At 42.5% G+C, this 21322-nt stretch overlaps 1 protein-coding gene across 45 annotated transcripts in view; it reads left to right on the top strand.

Moving 5' to 3' along the window:
* CELF4 (CUGBP Elav-like family member 4) overlaps positions 1-21322 on the top strand; it is a 1066478-nt gene that overhangs the window by 325072 nt on the left and 720084 nt on the right. The gene's annotated exons all lie outside the window — the stretch shown is intronic.

A 21322-nucleotide genomic window follows, 5' to 3' on the forward strand; every position in this document is an offset into this window, starting at 1 on the left:
GCCTTCAAGAAAACAACCAAGCTCAGAAAGCGCCCTTCTTCCCCCTCCTCCTCCTCCTCCTCCTCCTCCTTCCTCTAGGTTCAGATTTGGGACTTTTTCTCTCATTTTCCCATATTGGAATAAAAATGTGTGTGTGTGTGTGTGTGTGTGTGTGGACACACTTGAAAATGAGCAAAGTTGAGTTGGCTGAGACTTCAGTTATAATCTCTCTGCAGCCAAATCTGACTGGCTTCCGTAACATTTGGAGGCGAGAGGAAAGGATAGCCTGGAATTTGGTGTGCTATTTGCCTAATGCCTCTCATTTCTAACATAATTCACAGAACGATTGAAGCTGAAACGCAGAGCGATATGTGCCATTCGAAGAGTCTTCTTCATTAGCTGCTGCATATGCGAATTCCTATCCAGGGTATAAAATCACGGTCTTTTCTGGTACTCTTATAGAAGTTTTTTTATATATATATAAAAACAAAAAAAAAATCCTTGTTTAACCTCAGTTATTAATTCAAGCGACCTCATACCTGTCTCTCAAAGGACCTTCGTATTTATTGAAGAATGGACACTTAAAGTATCAAATCTGGCAGAAATGGCAAAACTTTCTGCTTATTTGAAAGACTATACACAAGAAAAATATATTTTAGAATGGAAAATGTGGATTGATTATATTCAAAATAAGTATCAGATAAAAAAAATATCAAATAGCATATGAGTAAATTTAGGAATTGTTTTGTATTAGTTATATTTTTAAAGGAGAGGGGAATTGAGAGTGTGATGATGTGTGGAGTGACTAGAGATTATAATTTGAGATTTATTTTGGATTATGATTGTTAGTTTTGATACCCCACATTTTGTTCTGGGAAGTCTTGGGGGGGTGGGGGGTAAGGGGGAGAAAATTAAGGGGGAGATGAGGGTAGAAAATGGAATGATGGTTAATGTGCAGGCATTATTGAAGATAATTAATGTAAGGTTGGGTCTGCCCAGCTACCATTTTAGAATGGTGGGGAGGGAGAAAGGAGAAGAGAGTAGGAGGTAGGAAAGAGGAGAAGAGGAAGAAAGAGGGGTAGAAGAGGGAGAAAGAAGGTGTAGGGGGGAGGGAGGAGAGGATGTAGTTAAGGGAAGGGGAGGAAGGTCTGGAAAGTAGAAGAAGGTAGAAGAGGGAAGAGAGTTAAAAGGAGGGGGTGGGACTGGGCAAGCACGACTAATTATATATGACTGTACATTAAATATGTTATTGGATATGAATGTAAAAATAAAACTTTTTTATATATATAAAAAAAGGACCTTCGTATTTCTGAGATTGGTCATGGAAGTGGGAAGAGGCTTTATCCAAAAATGCTCCTCTCAGCTGCCAATGGCTATTAAAGATCTCAGGGCACAACATCTGTTCAATTAAAATGCACGTCTTAATGTCAAAGGGGGAAAGGAAGAGAAGGAAGACTCCAGACCTTGGCGCTGTGAACTATGAACCTCCATCAATGGTTGGTTGATGTGACCCAACGTTCAAAATATTTTTTAGATACTGTTGTTTTTGTAAAAAAAAAAAAAAACCAAAAAAAAGCCAGCCCTGGAGTTTTGAGAAAAAACACATCTCACCTGAATTCTGAGTAGAATCGAATCGAATCGAATCGAATCGAATCGAATCGAATAGAATAGAATAGAATAGAATAGAATAGAATTCTTTTATTGGCTGAGTGTGATTGGACACACAAGGAATTTGTCTTTGGTGCATAGGCTCTCAGTGTACATAAAAGAAAAGATACGTTCATCAAGAATCATAAGGTACAATACTTAATGATAGTCATAGGGTACAAATAAGCAATCAGGAAACAATATCAATATAAATCAAAAGGATACAAGCAACAAAGTTACAGTCATACAGTCATAAGTGGAAAGAGATTGGTGATGGAAACGATGAGAAGATTAATAGTAGTGCAGATTTAGTAACTAGTTTGACAGTGTTGAGGGAATTATTTGTTTAGCAGAGTGATGGCCTTTGGGAAAAAACTCTTCTTGTGTCTAGTTGTTCTGATCTGCAGGGCTCTGTAGCCTCATTTTGAGGGCAGGAGTTGAAACAGTTTATGTCCTGGATGTGAGGGATCTGTAAATATTTTCACAGCCCTCTTTTTGACTCGTGCAGCATACAGGTCCTCAATGGAAGGCAGGTTGGTAGCCGTTGTTTTTTCTGCAGTTCTAATGATCCTCTGAAGTCCGTGTCTGTCTTGCTGGGTTGCAGAACCAAACCAGTCAGCTATAGAGGTACAGATGACAGACCCAATAGATACAGAAGTATACAGTAGTGGGATTCAAGTAATTTAACAACCGGTTCTCGGCCCTAATGATTTCTTCCAACAAACAGTTTGCCAAACTGCTCAGAAAGTTAACAACCGGTTCTCCCTATTGTGGTGCAAGCTGGCTGAATCCCACCACTGGAAGTATATATATTTGCCATAACCTCAGTCCTGCTTTGAGAATTGAGTGTTGTGCATGGTTGATATTTTGCAATGGGGGGGGGGCACAGGGAAGGTGGAATTTACAAAAATCCAACTTCTGTTTCCACAACGATTGCTTGTTTTAGAATTCTTTGAGAATATCAAGAGTAGGATGTTTTACTGATAGAAGAGAAGATTTTGTAGCTCAGGGTTGAACTGTGGGGGACCTTGGGCCTCTCTGAGCTTGGCTGTTTTCTTACAGGCATTTCATGGTCCATCAATGCTAGAAGGGAGTGGGGTTTGGGATCAGGAGGAGGACAACTGTGAGAAAGGGATTTGTGGAGAGAAGGAGGAGGGGGGAAGGAGAAGGAGAAGGAGGAAGAGGAGAAGGGAAAGATGGGGAAGGAGAAGGAAAGGAGAGGGAGGAGATGGAGAAGGATAGAAGGGAGATGGGAAGGAGGGGAAGGAGAAGGGAAGGAGAAGGAGGGAGAAGGAAAGGAGAGGGAGGAGATGGAGAAGGATGGGAGGTAGAGAAAGAGAAAGAGAAGGAGGAAGAGGGGAAGGGAAAGATGGGGAAGGAGAAGGATAGAAGGGAGATGGGAAGGAAAAGGGGAAGGGGAAGGAGGGGAAGGAGAAGGGAAGGGGAAGGAGGGAGAAGGAAAGGAGAGGGAGGAGATGGAGAAGGATGGGAGGTAGAGAAAGAGAAGGAGAAGGAGGAAGAGGGAAGGGAAAGATGGGGAAGGAGAAGGATAGAAGGGAGATGGGAAGGAAGGGAAGGAAGGAGAAGGAAGGAGAAGGGAAGGGGAAGGAGGGAGAAGGAAAGGAGAGGGAGGAGATGGAGAAGGATGGGAGGTAGAGAAAGAGAAGGAGAAGGAGGGAGAGGGAAAGGGAAAGGAGAAAGAGGAGAACTGTGGGGTCCTTGGTACTCTTTGAACTTGGTTGTTTACTTGCAGACGTTTCATTACCCAAACTAGGTAACATCATCCGTGCTAAGGAGTGTGGTTTTGCGATTTTGGCCACCAGGGACAGGTGGAGTTTTATTGTTGTTGCTTTTTTATTGCGGTCTCACCTTTGTAAGGCACCCCGAGTCGCTGTGAGTGCGTCGGGCGGCCAAATACATTTTCTTAAATAAAGAAATGAGAAGGCGACTGTGGGATTTGAAAAATCAGAACCTTGATTCTTCGTGGATGTCGGTCTCCTATCTCCACCGGGACCGAATTCATTTAACAACAAGAAGAAGAAGAAGGAGAAGCTTGGTTAATTCTTTTTTTTTTTGGATGTTCGTTTTGCAGCAGGAACAAAGGTCTGCGCGGCAACGCCGTGCCCATCGATCGAAGGATTAACCCGCCATCCAGATTATCAGCGTTAGGTTGTTTGAAGCACCATCAAGAGGCAACATTAAATTGATTTCTCTAATAAAGCTTCCCTTGTAATTAGAGAACATCCCCTTTCAAATTTGCCCAACCGCCAGATTGTCCGTTTTGATGAGAAACAGGGCCATGAGTGTGCTGCAGAGAACTTCTCGTTTCTGAGTAATCGTGGTTTATTTATCAAAATGACCTTCAACAATCGTGCTAATCTGAGCAACAATTCATTTTATGTTATTTATTTTCTTATTTATTTCATCAAGCCTGTATTTTACGACAGATACAAGTATAAACATAATTATAAATACATGAAAAGGATATGAATAAAGGAAACCATTAGGACAGGGACGGTAGGCACTTATTTATTTATTTATTTATTTATTTATTTATTTATTTATTTATTTATTATTTGTCACAACAGTATATATAAGCATAAGCATGAAATAACTATACGATATATAAGCATAGATATAATCATAAGTATGCAATAGCTATATGAAATTGGATACAATCAAAGGGAACATTAGGACAGGAACAATAGGCACTTTTGTGCTCTTATGCAGACCTCTTAGGAATGGGGTGAGGTCAATAGTAGACAGTCTTTGGTTAAACAGGCTCAAGCTCAATCCCTCCAAGACGGAGTGGCTGTGGATGCCGGCATCCCGGTACAGTCAGCTGAGTCCACGGCTGACTGTTGGGAGCGAGTCATTGGCCCCGATGGAGAGGGTGCGCAACTTGGGCGTTCTCCTGGATGAACGGCTGTCTTTTGAAGACCACCTGACGGCCGTCTCCAGGAGAGTTTTCCACCAGGTTCGCCTGGTGTGCCAGTTGCGCCCCTTTCTAGACCGGGATGCCTTGTGCACAGTCACTCACGCCCTCGTGACGTCTCGTCTGGATTACTGCAATGCTCTCTACATGGGGCTCCCCTTGAGGGGCATCCGGAGGCTTCAGTTAGTCCAGAATGCGGCTGCGCGGGTGATAGAGGGAGCCCCTCGTGGCTCCCGTGTGACACCTCTCCTGCGCAGACTGCACTGGCTACCTGTGGCCTTCCAGGTGCGCTTCAAGGTTTTGGTGACCATCTTCAAAGCGCTCCATGGCATAGGGCCGGGCTACTTACGGGACCGCCTACTGCTACCGAATACCTCTCACCGACCCGTGCGTTCTCACAGAGAGGGACTCCTCAGGGTGCCGTCAGCTAGGCAGTGTCGTCTGGCGACACCCAGGGGAAGGGCCTTCTCTGTGGGGGCTCCCGCCCTCTGGAACGAACTCCCCCCAGGACTTCGTCAACTTCCGGACCTCCGAACCTTCCGTCGCGAGCTTAAAACACATTTATTCATCTGCGCAGGACTGGATTAGTTTTTAAATTTGTTGGTTTTAATGGGTTTTTATCATTTATTCTAAATTTTTAATCTAGGCCAATTGAATAAGTCTTTTAATTGTATTTTAATAGTATTTATATTGTAATATTATTGTTTATTTTATCTGGCTGTGAACCGCCCTGAGTCCTTCGGGAGAAGGGCGGTATAAAAATTTAAATAATAAATAATAAATAATAAAGCTTTGGGGATTTTGGGAGGAGGCCACAGAGTCTGGTAGTGCATTCCTGGCATTAACAACTCTGTTTCTGAAGTCAGATTTTCTGCAATCAAGATTGGAGCGGTTCACATTAAGCTTAAGTGTATTGTGCGCTCATGTATTGTTGCGATTGAAGCTGAAGTAGTCTTCAACAGGAAGGACATTGTAATAGACGTTTCTATGAGTTAAACTCAGGTCATGTCGAAGGCGGCGGAGTTCTAAGTTTTCTAAACCCAGGATTTCAAGTCTGGTGGCATAAGGTATTTTGCTGTAATCAGATGAGTGGAGAACTCTTCTTGTAAAATATTTCTGGGCATGCTGGTACACTTATTCATGCCTGTTACAGACCAGGGGTGGATTCTACTTACTTTTAGTACCAGTTCGCATTGTGCATGCGCAGATCAATTTTGATGATGTTCGGGTCAGTGGGCGGAGCCTCCTGCCAGTTTTACTACCGGTTTGCATCGTGCATGCGCAGATCACTTTTGATGATGTTCGGGCCAGTGGGCGGAGCCTCCTGCCAGTTTTACTACCGGTTCTATAGATCTTGTCCGAACTGGGGGCAACCCACCACTCTTACAGACCTTTTAGGAATGGGGTGAGGTTTACAGTAGACAGTACAAGGTTGAAGTTTTGGGGGTTTGGGGAAGAAACCACAGAGTCAGGTAGTGCATTCCAGGCGTTGACCACTCTGTTTCTGAAGTCGTATTTTCTGCAGTCTAGTTTGGATCGGTTTACCATGAGTTTGTATCTATTGTATGCTCTTGTATTGTTTTGGTTAAAGCTGAAGTAGTCATTGACAGGTAGGACGTTGTAGCAGATAATTTTGTGTACTACGCTTAGGTCAGACCGAAGATGGCGAAGTTCTAAGTTGTCTAAACCCAAAATTCGGAGTCTGGTCGATGATACCTTTCTATTGTTCAGTTAGGGTTGCTGCAGGATATACATCACGTGATGTATTAGTACCACTTTATAAATCCTTAGTAAGGCCACACCTGGAATACTGAAACCAATGTTGGTCATTCATGCTACAAAAAAAGATGTTGAGACTTTGGAAAAAAGTTCAGAGAAGGGCAACTAAGATGATTAAAGGCCTGGAGACTAAAACATCTAAAAGAACGGTTGCAGGATTTGGGTTTGGCTAGTATAGAGAAAAGAAAAACTACAGGGGACATGATAGCAGGATTCCAGTATTTGAGGGGCTGCCACAAAGAAGAAGTGTGTGTGTGTCAACCTATTCTCCAAAGCACCTGAAGGCAAGGGTAAGACAGTCTGTTATTAACAGCAGCTGCTTGCAATTACTGCAGGTTCAAGCCCCACCAGGCCCAAGATTGACTCAGCCTTCCATCCTTTATAAGTTCGGTAAAATGAGGACCCAGATTGTTGGGGGGCAATAAGTTGACTTTGTATATAATATACAAATGGATGAAGACTATTGCTTGACATATTGTAAGCCGCCCTGAGTCTTCGGAGAAGGACGGGATATAAATGCAAATAAAAAAGAAGAAGACAAAAAACAATAGTTGGAAACTAATCAAGGAGAGAAGCAAACCTGTAACTAAGGAGAAACTTCCTAACAATCAGGACAACCATTGGAATGAATTGTCTTGTGGGTGCTCCATCAATGGAGGCTTTTAAGAAGAGACTGGACAGCCACTTGTCTCAAATTGTATAGGGTCTCCTGCTTGAGCAGGGGGTTGGACTAGAAGACCTCCAAGGTCCCATCCAGCTCTATTCTGATTGATTGATAGATTTTGATGACAACATTAAAAAGTGCAAAGAAGAGCAACTAAGTTGATTAAAGACCTGGAGACTGAAACATCTGAAGAACGGTTGCAGGATTTGGGTATGGCCAGTCTAGTGAAAAGAAGGACTAGGGGTGATATGATAGCAGTCTTCCAGTATTTGAGGGGCTGCCACGAAGAAGAGGGGATCGAATTATTCAGCAAAGCACCAGACGGCAAGTCAAGAAACGATAGTTGGGAACTAATCAAAGAGAGAAGCAACATGGAATTAAGGAGAAATTTCCTAACAGTGAGGACAATTAACTCGTGGAACTGTTGGCCTCCAGAAGTTGTGGGTGCTTCATCACTGGAGGTTTTTTAAGAAGATATTGGATATCTTGTCTGAAATGGTATAGGATCTCCTGCTTGAGCCGATCTCTCTTTCTCTTTCTCTCTCTCCCTCTCTCTCTCCCTCTCTCCCTGTTCTGTCCCCCCTCGCCTCCATCCAAGCGATGGCTTAATTAGCCGGCACTATCAGCTCTGGCAGCAAACTAGTGAGCGTCTGCCAAGTGACTCTGTTATCTCCCTTGATGCCGATGAGTCACCCAGGAACAAACAGTACTTCAGCTCTAGTTAAGCAGTTGATTTGCCTGCTACGAAGAGGCATAGCAGCCCTTGCTGCTTTTATATCCTGTGGGGTGTGGCTCCATGACTCAGCACTTCCTAGGCCTGCCTCACCTCTGCTTCTGTTGTTCCCGCCTCTCCTGCCTACGAAACCTAGGGTCCAGCCAGGCCTGATTGCCATCAGCTGGGTCTGGAGCCGTGGCCTGGGGCGGAAAGAGTCAGGGGACAGAGGCCTCGTTATCTCTTTCACCTGGCCTGCCTCTGGCTCCTGGAGCTGAGCCAGGGAAGCCGGTGCTCCCGAGGTAAATCCTGATGGCCCTTCCCCCTCACTTTCCAAGTCACTTTCTGGCAGGGAGCCCGGCTCGGGGACGCAGCCACAACACTCCCCCCCCCTCTCTCTCTCTCTGTCTTTCTCTCTCTCTCTCCCTCTCCCTCTCTCTCTCTCTCTCTCTCTCCCTCTCTCTCTCTCTCATACATATACACACACACACACACACAAGCAATCAAAAGCCAGAGGATCAGTATTGCTCTGTCTGTTTAGGTGTGCAAATTGGGTCATATTCGATATGACTGTTTGAATCCGGCTCAGATGCAATTCGGAAAATCGATCCTCTTCGCACCTGTGAATCAATTTGGAGCAAAGTTTCAAATAGGACGGGATTCAATTGGGCCTCACTCAGACAAATGTACATAAAGCACCCAAATCCAGTATTCGCTTTGATGAATCACATTGATCCGTCAGCTCAGTGTGGCCAATCAATCTGAATCAATGAAGAATATTCACCCAAGACTTCTCAAGGGGCTTTCTTTATTATTATTATTATTATTAATCTTTAATTACTTAACAATTTTATTCTGCTTAGTTTCGGCCAAATTATCCCAAGTCAAAGAACATAGAATTGGAAGGGACCTTAGAGGTCTTCTAGTTCAACCCCTGCTTGAGCAAGAGACCTCATACCATTTCAGATAAATGATTGTCCAGTCTCTTTTTGGAAGCCTCCAGTGATGGACCTGGAACACTCACATCTTCTGAAGGCAAGCTTTTTCCATTGGATGATTGTTCCCACCGTTAGGAAATTTCTCCTTAGTCCCAGATTGCTTCTCTCTTTAATTAGTTTCCGTTCATCATTTCTCGTCTTGCCTTGTGGTGCTTTGGAAAAGAGTTTGATCTCCTCGTCCTTATGGTAACCCCTTAAGTATCGAAACACTGCTATCATACCAGTTAGCGAATCCCAAAGAAGGAAAACACTCTCGGGAGAACTGAATCCCCAAAAGTAAAACTTTTTTGGATACACCATGTTGCTACTGAAGAAACGAAACCAGCTGTGGTTTCCCTCACAAATGCTTGCCCAGTTAAACCATCCTTTCTCCTTCATCCCCCCACCCCCCGGTTGATATGGTAGTGTTGTGACTCCAGCCCCCGAACCTGGCCCCATGCCCGAAAGTGATTCCGAGAGTGAGGGGGAAGGGCCGGTAAGGCTTACCTCGGGAGCGCCGATTCCTTTGGCTCGGCTCCAGGAGCCAGAACCAGACCAGTCGGAGGACGTAATGAGGCCATCATCCCCTGATCCCTCCCTTCCTCAGGCTACGCCTTCAGATCCAGCTGATAATAATAATAATCAAGCTTGGTTTGACCCGCACTTCAGAAGATTAGAGAGGCAGCGTCATTAAAAGGAAGGGTGGGGCAGGAGCCCCACCCCACAGGATATATAAGGAGCTTTGGGACTGCTCTCACTCCACGGGAAGCAAAAGTTTATTTGAACCGTTTCAAAAAGAGCTGAAAATCTTGCTACGTGAGTCATTTGTTTGAACTTTGGCAGGCAGCTGCGATTTCTCGGCCAGGACTGATAAGAGCTGTGAATCCACTGGCTGAAGGCCAGCTCATGGGTCTGAAGTGGGGAAGGAGACAGAACATCTAGAATGTCTACCACTTGTCTGATATGGTAGAAGGTCTCCTGCTTGTCCACTTACGAGATGGTCTTTTGCTATGGGAACAGTCCATCTCTTTCTCCAAGCTTCTCCACATTCTCCACATTTCCATCTCCCTCCCTCCAGTTCATTGGCAAGTTGAAAAGCATTAGGTTTGAAAGAAGCAAAACAGTTCAATCTTGATAATAGTTCAGTGATGGCAAACTTTTTTGGCACTGAGTGCCCAAACCGGAATGCATGTGCACATGGCCAGCTGATCTTCAGGTTTCCAGCACTCCAGCTGGTCTTTGCGCGTGCCGGAGCACTGGAAACCCAAAGACCAGCTGGCCGGTGTGCATGTGTATGCCGGCCAGCTGATCTTCAGGTTTCCAGCACCCCAGCTGGTCTTTGCACGTGCCGGAGCACTGGAAACCCAAAGACCAGCTGGCCAGTGTGCACGTGCATGCCACCCAGCTGATCTTCAGGTTTCCAGCACCCCAGCTGGTCTTTGCACATGCCGGAGCACTGGAAACCCAAAGACCAGCTGGCCAGTGTGCACGTGCATGCCACCCAGCTGATCTTCAGGTTTCCAGCACCCCAGCTGGTCTTTGCACGTGCCGGAGCACTGGAAACCCAAAGACCAGCTGGTCAGCACATGTGCCCACGGAGAGGGCTCTGTGTACCACCTCTGGCATGACTGCCATAAGTTTGCCATCATGGCCCTAGTATCAGGGTTCCAAGTAACACCCCCAATGAAAGAAGACTCTGAGGCTTCAGTTTCCTCAAAGTTCCATTTTATTAGAGATGTCATATTGGCACATCTGGGAAAACCCGAATCTAAAAGTTCCCAGGTTTTCCCCACCCAAAGGGAAGTCCAAGTCCCTTCCTAGCTTTGCTGGCTGAGGAACTCTGGGAGATGAAGACCACAAGTCTTAAAAGTTGCCAAGGTTGGAGACCCCTGTTCTAGAAAACAGTCCCAATAATACAAACATGTTAACCCCCATGACAAAATGAAAACACATATCCACAATTAAACTGATCGTTTATCACATTCTCTCCCCTACCAGATTCCAATAGTGACCGTCCACGGAAGCCCCCCTGCAAATATTGCTGGAGTTCAATGTGAATTACAAAAATTGCAGAAAAAGAAAATTTAAAAACTGGTTGCGAATTACCACAAAACTACATTTTGCATTATTTCAAAAGACCCAATCTTTAAAAAGTAACCTGTTCTCATGAAAATATTGTAGCTATAGGCAAGGCAACCCAATAGCTGAGATTGAGTAAATGGACGAGAGCCACGTTTTTAGTGAAGGCAAGTGGAAGTAAATTTTAATTTTCACCTTTGTTCAACTAAGCACCGGGCAATGCATTTTATCTATTCTTCATTTGGCTCTGTAAAAGGTGATAAGTATTTTTCGTTGATAATCCCAACAGTACTTTTGTTTTTCAAATCATGTAAATAAGATAAGGGCCGCGGTGTGGCTCAGGCTGTAAGAAGCCTGTTATTAAAACACAGCTGCCTGCAATTACTGCAGGTTCTAGTCCCACCAGGCCCAAGGTTGACTCAGCCTTCCATCCTTTATAAGGTAGGTAAAATGAGGACCCAGATTGTTGGGGGGGCAATAAGTTGACTTTGTAAATATACAAATAGAATGAGACTATTGCCTTATACATTGTAAGCCAGCCTGAGTCTTCGGAGAAGGGCGGGATATAAATGTAAATAAATTTAAAAAAAAGATATAAATTTGGCATCATCTGGCAGGACAAAGTTCCCAAATAGCGCAGTCTTGGAACGTGCTGGAATTTCTAGCATGATTGTATCCAATTTCATATAGTTATTACATACTTATGGTTATATATATGCTTATATATCGTATAGTTATTTCGTGCTTATGCTTATATATACTGTTGTGACAAATAAAATAAGTAAAAAAATAAAAATGTATATACTACTGAAACAGGCCCTGGGAATGGACATTAACAACTGGGAAACCTTGACCTCTGATCGTTCAGCTTGGAGGCTAAATAGAATAGAATAGAATAGAATAGAATAGAATAGAATAGAATAGAATAGAATAGAATAGAATAGAATAGAATAGAATAGAATAGAAATTTTTATTGGCCAAGTGTGATTGGACACACAAGGAATTTGTCTTGGTGCATATGCTCTCAGTGTACATAAAAGAAAAGATACCTTCATCAAGGTACAACATTTACAACACAAATGATGGTCAATATATCAATATAAATCATAAGGATTGCCAGCAACAAAGTTACAGTCATACAGTCATAAGTGGAAAGAGATTGGTGATGGGAACGATGAGAAGATTAATAGTAGTGCAGATTTAGTAAATAGTTTGACAGTGTTGAGGGAATTATTTGTTTAGCAGAGTGATGGCCTTCGGGAAGAAACTGTCCTTGTGTCTAGTTGTTCTGGTGTGCAGTGCTCTATAGCGTCGTTTTGAGGGTAGGAGTTGAAACAGTTTATGTCCAGGATGTGAGGGGTCTGTAAATATTTTCACAGCCCTCTTCTTGATTCGTGCAGTATACAGGTCCTCAATGGAAGGCAGGTTGGTAGCCATTGTTTTTTCTGCAGTTCTAATGATCCTCTGAAGTCTGTGTCTGTCTTGTTGGGTTGCAGAACCGAACCAGACAGTTATAGAGGTGCAAATGACAGACTCAATAATTCCTCTGAAGGCACAGCTTGGCCTTCTCCAATTCGAAGAGACATTTGTTCGGCAGGCTGAGGCAAAGAGACAGTCCCGGAACCAGCGAAATCTGGGTGCTGGGCAGGGAACAGAATGTATTTGCCCTCCGTGTCGAAGGGATTGCCACTCTCGAATTGGCCTTTTTTAGCCACATTAGATGCTGTTTTAGGATCTCTTTCCAGAGCACGATATCATAGTCTTTTGAGACTGAAGGATGCCAAGAAGAATAAATAAGAGCAGAGCATTAGTTCATTTGTTGGCAACCCATGTCTAATGGACCATCTCTAAATAAAGGAAGAAGCTTTAAAATAAAAATATTTACTCTTTGGTTAAAAATATATATCAAAAACTCAGGTGAAGGAAATCTCCTAAGATAAAGGTAAAGAAGTCCCTGATCATGTTTATTTTATTGGTCTGATCGAATAGAACAGAACAGAACAGACCAGAACAGAACATAACAGAATAGAATAGAATAGAATAGAATAGAATAGAATAGAATAGAAGAGTAGAGTAGAATAGAATAGAAATATGGAATGGAATGGAATGGAATAGAACAGAACAGAACAGAACAGAACAGAGCAGAACAGAACAGAACAGAACAGAACAGAATAGAATAGAATAGAATAGAATAGAAAAGAATAGAATAGAATAGAATAGAAATATGGAATGGAATGGAATGGAATGGAATGGAATGGAATGGAATTTTATTTGGTCCTCACCTATATTGTTTCCGGTGGCACAATCCAATGTGTTGTAGTTGAATGAATGGTAAAGACTAGACTAGACTAGACTTGACTAGACTAGACTAGACTAGACTAGACTAGACTAGACTAGACTAGAATAGAATAGAATAGAATAGAATAGACTAACTAGACTAGACTAGACTAGACTAGACTAGACTAGACTAGACTAGACTAGACTAGACTAGACTAGAATAGAATAGAATAGAATAGAATAGAATCCCTTCCCTTCTCTTCTCTTCTCTTCTCTTCTCTTCTCCAAAGCACCTGAGGGCAGGGCAAAAAGCAATGGATGGAACCTACTCAAAGAGAGAAGCAATTAACCAGTGGAACAGCATGCCACCAGAAATCGTGGGTGCTTCATCACTGGAGGTTTTTTTAAGAAGAGACTGGACAGCCATTGATCTGAAATGGTATAGGATCTCCTGCTTGAGCAGGGGGTTGGACTAGAAGACCTCCAAGATCCCTTCCAGCTCTATTCTGATTGATAGTAATCCTGGTAAAGAGTCCTTAGAAAAATTATAAATGCTACTCGTTTTTGACCACTTTTGAATGCAGTCCAAAGTGCTCCTTTTGAATGATTAAATTTCCAAATTAAAGCTTACTCAAAACTGGCTAGAAGCGATGTAGGTCAAGGGGGACGGAGGGCATGGCTGCACAACATCTTACACAACTTCCTGACGGTATATCAGAGCCACAGGTATCATCACATTGTCCACCTGTTGTTCTCTACTTCCTTCTTTCTTCTCCCAACATTCTCCTTCTGTTGCTACTGGTGATAAACCAGGGATGCCAATTTACTGGGTTCAGCTCTACACATACGTTTTTAAGGAGAGATTGGATAACCACTTGTCTGAAATGCTCTAGGGTTTCCTGCCTAAGCAGGGGGTTGGACTAGAAGACCTCCAAGGTCTCTTCCAACACTCCTCCCCTCCCCTCCCCTCCCCTCCCTTCCTCTCTTCTCTTCTCCTCTCCTCTCCTCTCCTCTCCTCTCCTCTTCTCCAAAGCACCTGAGAGCAGGACAAAAAGCAATGGATGGAAACTACTCAAAGAGAGAAGCAACCTAGAAATAAGGAGAAACTTCCTAACAGTGAGGACAATTAACCAGTGGAACAGCTTGCCACCAGAAGTCGTGGGTGCTTCATCACTGGGGGTTATTTAAGAAGAGACTAGACAGCCACTTATCTGAAGTACTATAGGTTCTCCTGCTTGAGCAGGGGGCTGGACTAGAAGACTTCCAAGGTCCCTTCCAGCTTATTCTATTCTATTCTATTCTATTCTATTCTATTCTATTCCATTCCATTCCATTCCATTCCATTCCATATTTTCGATTCTCTTCTCTTCTCTTCTCTTCTCTTCTCTTCGATTCCTAAGCTAATAACAACAAACTGGTTCCATCCAATACGTGCAAAAAGAAACCATATTACATTTTGTATTTCGGTAGTATTTATTTATATAGAAATAGAAACAGAATTCTTTCTTGGCCAAGTGCGATTGGACACCCGAGGAATTTGTCTACAGTGCTGAAGCTCTCCGGGCATATGCAAACCACGAAGTAGTAAGTCATAGGTCATAAATCATAAGATACCATCATTAATCATAAGACGCAAAGAACAAGTGATAAATCATAAGATACCAACAGGAGAAGGTAGCAGGAAAGATGAGAAGGGGAGAAAGGTGAGCGTATGAGAAGGATAGCAATAGCACTTAGACTTATATATCGCTTCACGGTTCTTCCCAGCCCCCTCTAAGCGGTTTACAGAGTCAGCCTATTTCCCCCCAACAATCTGGGTCCTCATTTTACCGACCGGAAGGATAGAAGACTGAGACAACCTTGAGCCAGTCAGAATCGAACTGCTAGCAGTCGGCAGAATTAGCCTGCAATACTGCGTTCTAATCACTGCACCACCAGGATAATGGCAACACAGCCCTACTACATGAGTACATATATCCTCTGAAAACAACAAAATACCTTATCCCACCAGACTTGAAATCCTAGGCTTAGAAAACTTGGAACTCCGTCGCCTTCGACAAGACCTAAGTCTAATTCATAGAATCATCTATTGTAATGTCCTTCCTGTTAAAGACTACTTCAGCTTTAATTGCAACAATACAAGAGCAACCAACAGATTTAAACTTAATGTTAACCGCTTTAATCTAGATTGCAGAAAATATGACTTCTGTAACAGAATCATCAGTGCTTGAAATACTTTATGTGACTCTGTGGTCTCTTCCCATAATCCTAAAAGTTTTATCCAAAAACTTTCTACTATTGACCTCACCCCATTCCTAAGAGGACCATAAGGGGCGTGCATAAGCGCACAAACGTGCCTACCGTTCCTGTCCTATTGTGGGTTTTTTTTTCTTTTTTTTTCTTTTCTTCTTCCTATATATATATATTGATGCTTATACCTCCTAATATTTACTCATATATATGTTTATATACTATATAATCCTTTTTATATGATGTTGTGACAAAAATAAACAAACAAATAAATAAATAAAATAAATATGTATATGTAAGAGAAGGCTGTGGGAGTTACGTGTTTAGCAGAGTGATGGCATGGGTGGGGGAAAATTATCTTTGCGTCTAGATGTCTTGGAATGCAAAAGTTTGATTTTTCTTAATATTGTAAACCACCCAGAGTAGCCGTCTGGTAAGATGGGAGGCTAATGATTTTAATAGATGATAGATGATAGATGCGTAAACTGCGTATAGTCAAAGCTATGGTTTTCCCAGTTGCAATGTATGGCTGTGAAGGTTGGACCATAAGAAAGGCTGAGCGCCAAAGAATCGAGGCCTTTGAACTCTGGTGCTGGAGAAGACTCCTGCGAGTCCCTTGGACTGCAAGGCGAACAAACAAGTCAGTCCTAGAGGAGATCAACCCTGACTGCTCTTTAGAAGGCCAGATCCTGAAGAAGAAACTGAAATACTTTGGCCACCTAATGAGAAAGGAGGACTCACTGGAGAAGAGTCTAATGCTGGGAACGATTGAGGGCAAAAGAAGAAGGAGGGTATAATCAATCCACATTTTCCATTCTAAAATATATTTTTCTTGTGTATAGTCTTTCAAATAAGCAGAGATTTTTGCCATTTCTGCCAGATTTGATACTTTAAGTGTCCATTCTTCAATTGTAGGTAATTCTTCTTTCTTCCAATATTGAACAATCAAAAGTCTTGTGGCTGTTATTAAGTTCAAAATCAATTTAGTCTCTATAACTGTACAGTCCATAATTATTCCTAGTAAAAAGAACTGCGGAGTAAACTTAATCTTCTTTTTCAAAATATTCTGCATAATCCACCATACTTTAATCCAAAATGCTTTAACTTTTTTACAAGTCCACCATATATGGTAATAAGTGGCATCTTCACAATTGCATCTCCAACATTTAGCCTGTACATTATGATACATACATGAGTAAATTTAGGAAATATTTTGTATTAGATATATTTCTGAAGGAGAGGGGAATTGAGAGTGTGATTAAGTGTGGAGAGACTAGAGATTATAATTTAGGAATTATTTTAGATTATGATTGTTAGTTTTGATACCCTGCATTTTGTTCTGGGAAGTCGGGTGGGGGCGGGGGTATGGGGAGGGAATTGGGGGTTGAGGCTAGAGATGGAGTGATGGTGAATGTACAGGGATTATTGAAGATGTATAAATATAATTAATGTAGGGTCGGGTCTGCCCAGTTACCATTTTAGAACAGTGGGGAGGAGAAAAGAGAGTAGGAGGTAGGAAAGAGGAGAAGAGGAAGGAAGAGGGGTAGAAGAGGGAGAAGGAAGGTGGAGGGTGGAGGGAGGAGAGGATGTAGATAAGAGAAGGAGAGGAAGGTTTGGATAGTAAAAGAAGGTAGAAGAGGGGAGTGTTAAAAAGGGGGGTGGTGACTGGGCAGGCCCGACTAAATGTATATAACTGTACATTGAATGAATTGTTTGACATGATTGTAAAAATAAAACTTTTTTACTAAAAAAAAAAAAAGAAGAAGGAGGGGACGGCAGAGAATGAGGTGGCTGGATGGAGTCACTGAAGCAGTAGGCATGAGTTTAAATGGACTCCAGAGGATGGTAGAGGACTTTGACTATTCGCAACTAACAACAAAGATGATAGATAGATAGATAGATAGATAGATAGATAGATGATGGATGGATGGATGGATGGATGGATGGATGGATGGATGGGGAGGGAAATAGATACAGACAGATAAGCACGTATTTTTGAATTCATTTCTCAGCACCTAGGAATCCATTGCAGATTTCATTTCAAAACCTCTGATTGTAAATCTTCTCTCTCTCTCTCTCTCTCTCTCTCACACACACACACACACACACAGAGAGAGAGAGAGAGAGAGAGAGAGAGAGATTTTTCATCCAGCAAGGCTAAGGTGGCCTTCGAGAAAATTTATTTCATTTCCTCTGGAAGCAGAAGTTAATATTTCTATCGGTCCCGTTGCAGGAAGATTGACGCCGGGGTCTATTTGCTTGGAAAAGCACAATCAAACAGCGCGTCCCTTTTCTGTGCTCCTTCACTTTTCCTTTTTCTTAACTAATTATATCGAGGCGAAATTGAATTTTAAAGGTTTGGTCCCCAAAGAGGCTGAAATGTAATTTCAGGTGGATATTAAAAAAAAAAATTGTGGAAAAACTCAGCGAGGCACGTACGGCTTCTTAGGAAACAAAAATAAATAAATAAACTAAAAAACAAAACAAAAAAAACCCAGCTGGCATTCAGAACGGTTCTTGCAAGCTGTAGACGAGCGCAGGGTAATAAAATGTGTAGATTTGTGTGTTTGTGGGCATGCACAGTCACACTAAACAGCCATGGCTGGTGTGAACCGGCAGATGTGCAAATAGTTGTTTTTGTTACTTTTGAATTGTCTGTAGCTTTACAGCTATTCAGGGGTGGGCTTCAAAAATTTTAGCAAGGGGTTCTCTGCCCAGTTGCTGGGTGGGCGTGGCCATGGTGGGCGTGGCCTTGTTGCCTTCCTGAACCATTGGGGGGGGTTCCTTCCCCTGGCTACGGAGGCTTTCCTCCATTCTCCATTTTCTCCATTCCCACCCTACTCCTAGGGGAAGGATGCTGCAAAATCCCCATTCCCTCCCCACTCTAGGGGAAGGATACTGCAAAATCCCCATTCCCTCCCCACTCTAGAATAGAATAGAATAGAATAGAATAGAATTTTTTTATTGGCCAAGTGTGATTGGACACACAAGGAATTTGTCTTGGTGCATATGCTCTCAGTGTACATAAAAGAAAAGATACCTTCATCAAGGTACAACATTTACAACACAATTGATGGTCAATATATCAATATAAATCATAAGGATTGCCAGCAACAAGTTATAGTCATACAGTCATAAGTGGAAAAAGATTGGTGATGGGAACTATGAAACGATTAATAGTAGTGCAGATTCAGTAAATAGCCTGACAGTGTTGAGGGAATTATTTGTTTAGCAGAGTGATGGCCTTCGGGAAAAAACTGTTCTTGTGTCTAGTTGTTCTGGTGTGCAGTGCTCTATAGCGTCGTTTTGAGGGTAGGAGTTGAAACAGTTTATGTCCAGGATGCAAGGGATCTGCAAATATTTTCACGGCCCTCTTCTAGGGGAAGGATACTGCAAAATCCCCATTCCCTCCCCACTCTAGGGGAAGGATACTGCAAAATCTCCATTCCCTCCCCACTCTAGGGGAAGGATCTTGCAAAATCTCCATTCCCTCCCCACTCTAGGGGAAGGATCTTGCAAAATCTCCATTTCCACCCCACTCCAAGGGAAGGATCTTGCAAAATCTCCATTTCCATTCCCACCCTACTCCTAGGGGAAGGATGCTGCAAAATCCCCATTCCCTCCCCACTCTAGGGGAAGGATACTGCAAAATCCCCATTCCCTCCCCACTCTAGAATAGAATAGAATAGAATAGAATAGAATAGAATAGAATAGAATAGAATTTTTTTATTGGCCAAGTGTGATTGGACACACAAGGAATTTGTCTTGGTGCATATGCTCTCAGTGTACATAAAAGAAAAGATACCTTCATCAAGGTACAACATTTACAACACAATTGATGGTCAATATATCAATATAAATCATAAGGATTGCCAGCAACAAGTTATAGTCATACAGTCATAAGTGGAAAAAGATTGGTGATGGGAACTATGAAACGATTAATAGTAGTGCAGATTCAGTAAATAGTCTGACAGTGTTGAGGGAATTATTTGTTTAGCAGAGTGATGGCCTTCGGGAAAAAACTGTTCTTGTGTCTAGTTGTTCTGGTGTGCAGTGCTCTATAGCGTCGTTTTGAGGGTAGGAGTTGAAACAGTTTATGTCCAGGATGCAAGGGATCTGCAAATATTTTCACGGCCCTCTTCTAGGGGAAGGATACTGCAAAATCCCCATTCCCTCCCCACTCTAGGGGAAGGATCTTGCAAAATCTCCATTTCCTCCCCACTCTAGGGGAAGGATCTTGCAAAATCTCCATTCCCTCCCCACTCTAGGGGAAGGATACTGCAAAATCCCCATTCCCTCCCCACTCTAGGGGAAGGATCTTGCAAAATCTCCATTTCCACCCACTTTTGGGGAAGGATACTGCAAAATCTCCATTTCCACCCCACTCTGGGGCCAGCCAGAGGTGGTATTTTGCCGGTTCTCTGAATTACTCAAAATTTCTGCTACCGGTTCTCCAGAATCTGTCAGAACCTGCTGGATTTCACCCCTGCTAGTAAGGAAAGTTCTGGTTTTAGTATTCCTCTCCTGCAGAACCATCCTTTGTTTTCCCCAGGACATAAAGCTGAGCCATTCCGTGTGCAGACAGGCACAAGGACCTCGCGTAAATGCCTCCGTTGTAACGCCAAACAAAATCACTAAAAAAATCAGACCCCCTGATGGGGGTCCGAATGTGTGTGTTTTTCTATCTGTGTTATCCATACATCCATTTTTGAATGCCTTTTCCTTCTAGGCAGGAGACAAGCTTAAATGGAAAAGGTGCCAAGTAATCAGAGAAAAAAGCAGATTAGAAGAATAGAATAGAATAGAATAGAATAGAATAGAATAGAATAGAATAGAATAGAATAGAATGGGATGGGATGGGATGGGATGGGATGGGATGGGATGGGATGGGATGGGATGGGATGGGATGGGATGGGATGGGATGGGGTAGAGTAGAGTAGAGTAGAGTAGAACAGAACATAGCAGAGCAGAGCAGAGCAGAACAGAACAGAACAGAACAGAACAGAATAGAATAACAGAGTTGGAAGGGACCTTGAAGGTCTTCTAATCCAACCCCCTGCTTAGGCAGGAAACCCTACAGATAAATGGTTATCTATCTCTTCTTAAAAACTTCCAGTGTTGGAGCATTCACAACTTCTGGAGGCAAGTTGGTCCCTCTCGACGATCTTTGTCAGATGAGCGCAGTTTTTCCACTGCATAATAGGACGGGCCACAAAAAGACACACACACACACACACACACACACACAATCAAAATATTTTTATTTTTGCAAAACCTTCAGTGTTTATTTTGGAATTCTTAGCGGTTTTACGGGCTCCCTCTGGCGGTCGATGGAAGGATATGAAGAAAGTAGGGGAAAACAATGCATAATTGACAAGGTAGGGAGAACAGCCAAAACTTTAGAACAGAGGCTCAATAGAATAGAATAGAATAGAATAGAATAGAATAGAATAGAATAGGAATAGGAATTAAAAATAGAATAGAGTGGAGTGGAGTGGAGTAGAATAAAAATATGGAATGGAATGGAATGGAATAAAATGGAATGAAATAGAATAGAATAGAATAGAATAGAATAGAATAGAATAGAATAGAATAGAATAGAATAGAATAGAATAGAATAGAATTTTTTTATTGGCCAAGTGTGATTGGACACACAAGGAATTTGTCTTTGGTGCATATGCTCTCAGTGTACATAAAAGAAAAGATACGTTCATCAAGAATCATAAGGTACAACACTTAATGATAGTCATAAGGTAGAAATAAGCAATCAGGAAACAATCGATATCAATATAAATCGTAAGGATATAAGCAACAAACTTACAGTCATACAGTCATAAGTGGAATCCAGAAAGATCTTGACCGACTGATCTGGATCTCCCTCTGACCAGCTTTCCACTCATTGCTTCTTGTCCTGCCTTCAGGTGCTTTGGAGAATAAATTGAGGCTCTCTTCCCCTTGATAGATCTTCAAAACTTGGAAGAGGCTATCATGTCTCCCCTGGGCCTTCTCCTTTGTCAGAATAA

This window comes from Ahaetulla prasina, chromosome 2 (assembly GCF_028640845.1).
Source record: "Ahaetulla prasina isolate Xishuangbanna chromosome 2, ASM2864084v1, whole genome shotgun sequence".
Lineage (NCBI taxonomy): Eukaryota > Metazoa > Chordata > Lepidosauria > Squamata > Colubridae > Ahaetulla > Ahaetulla prasina.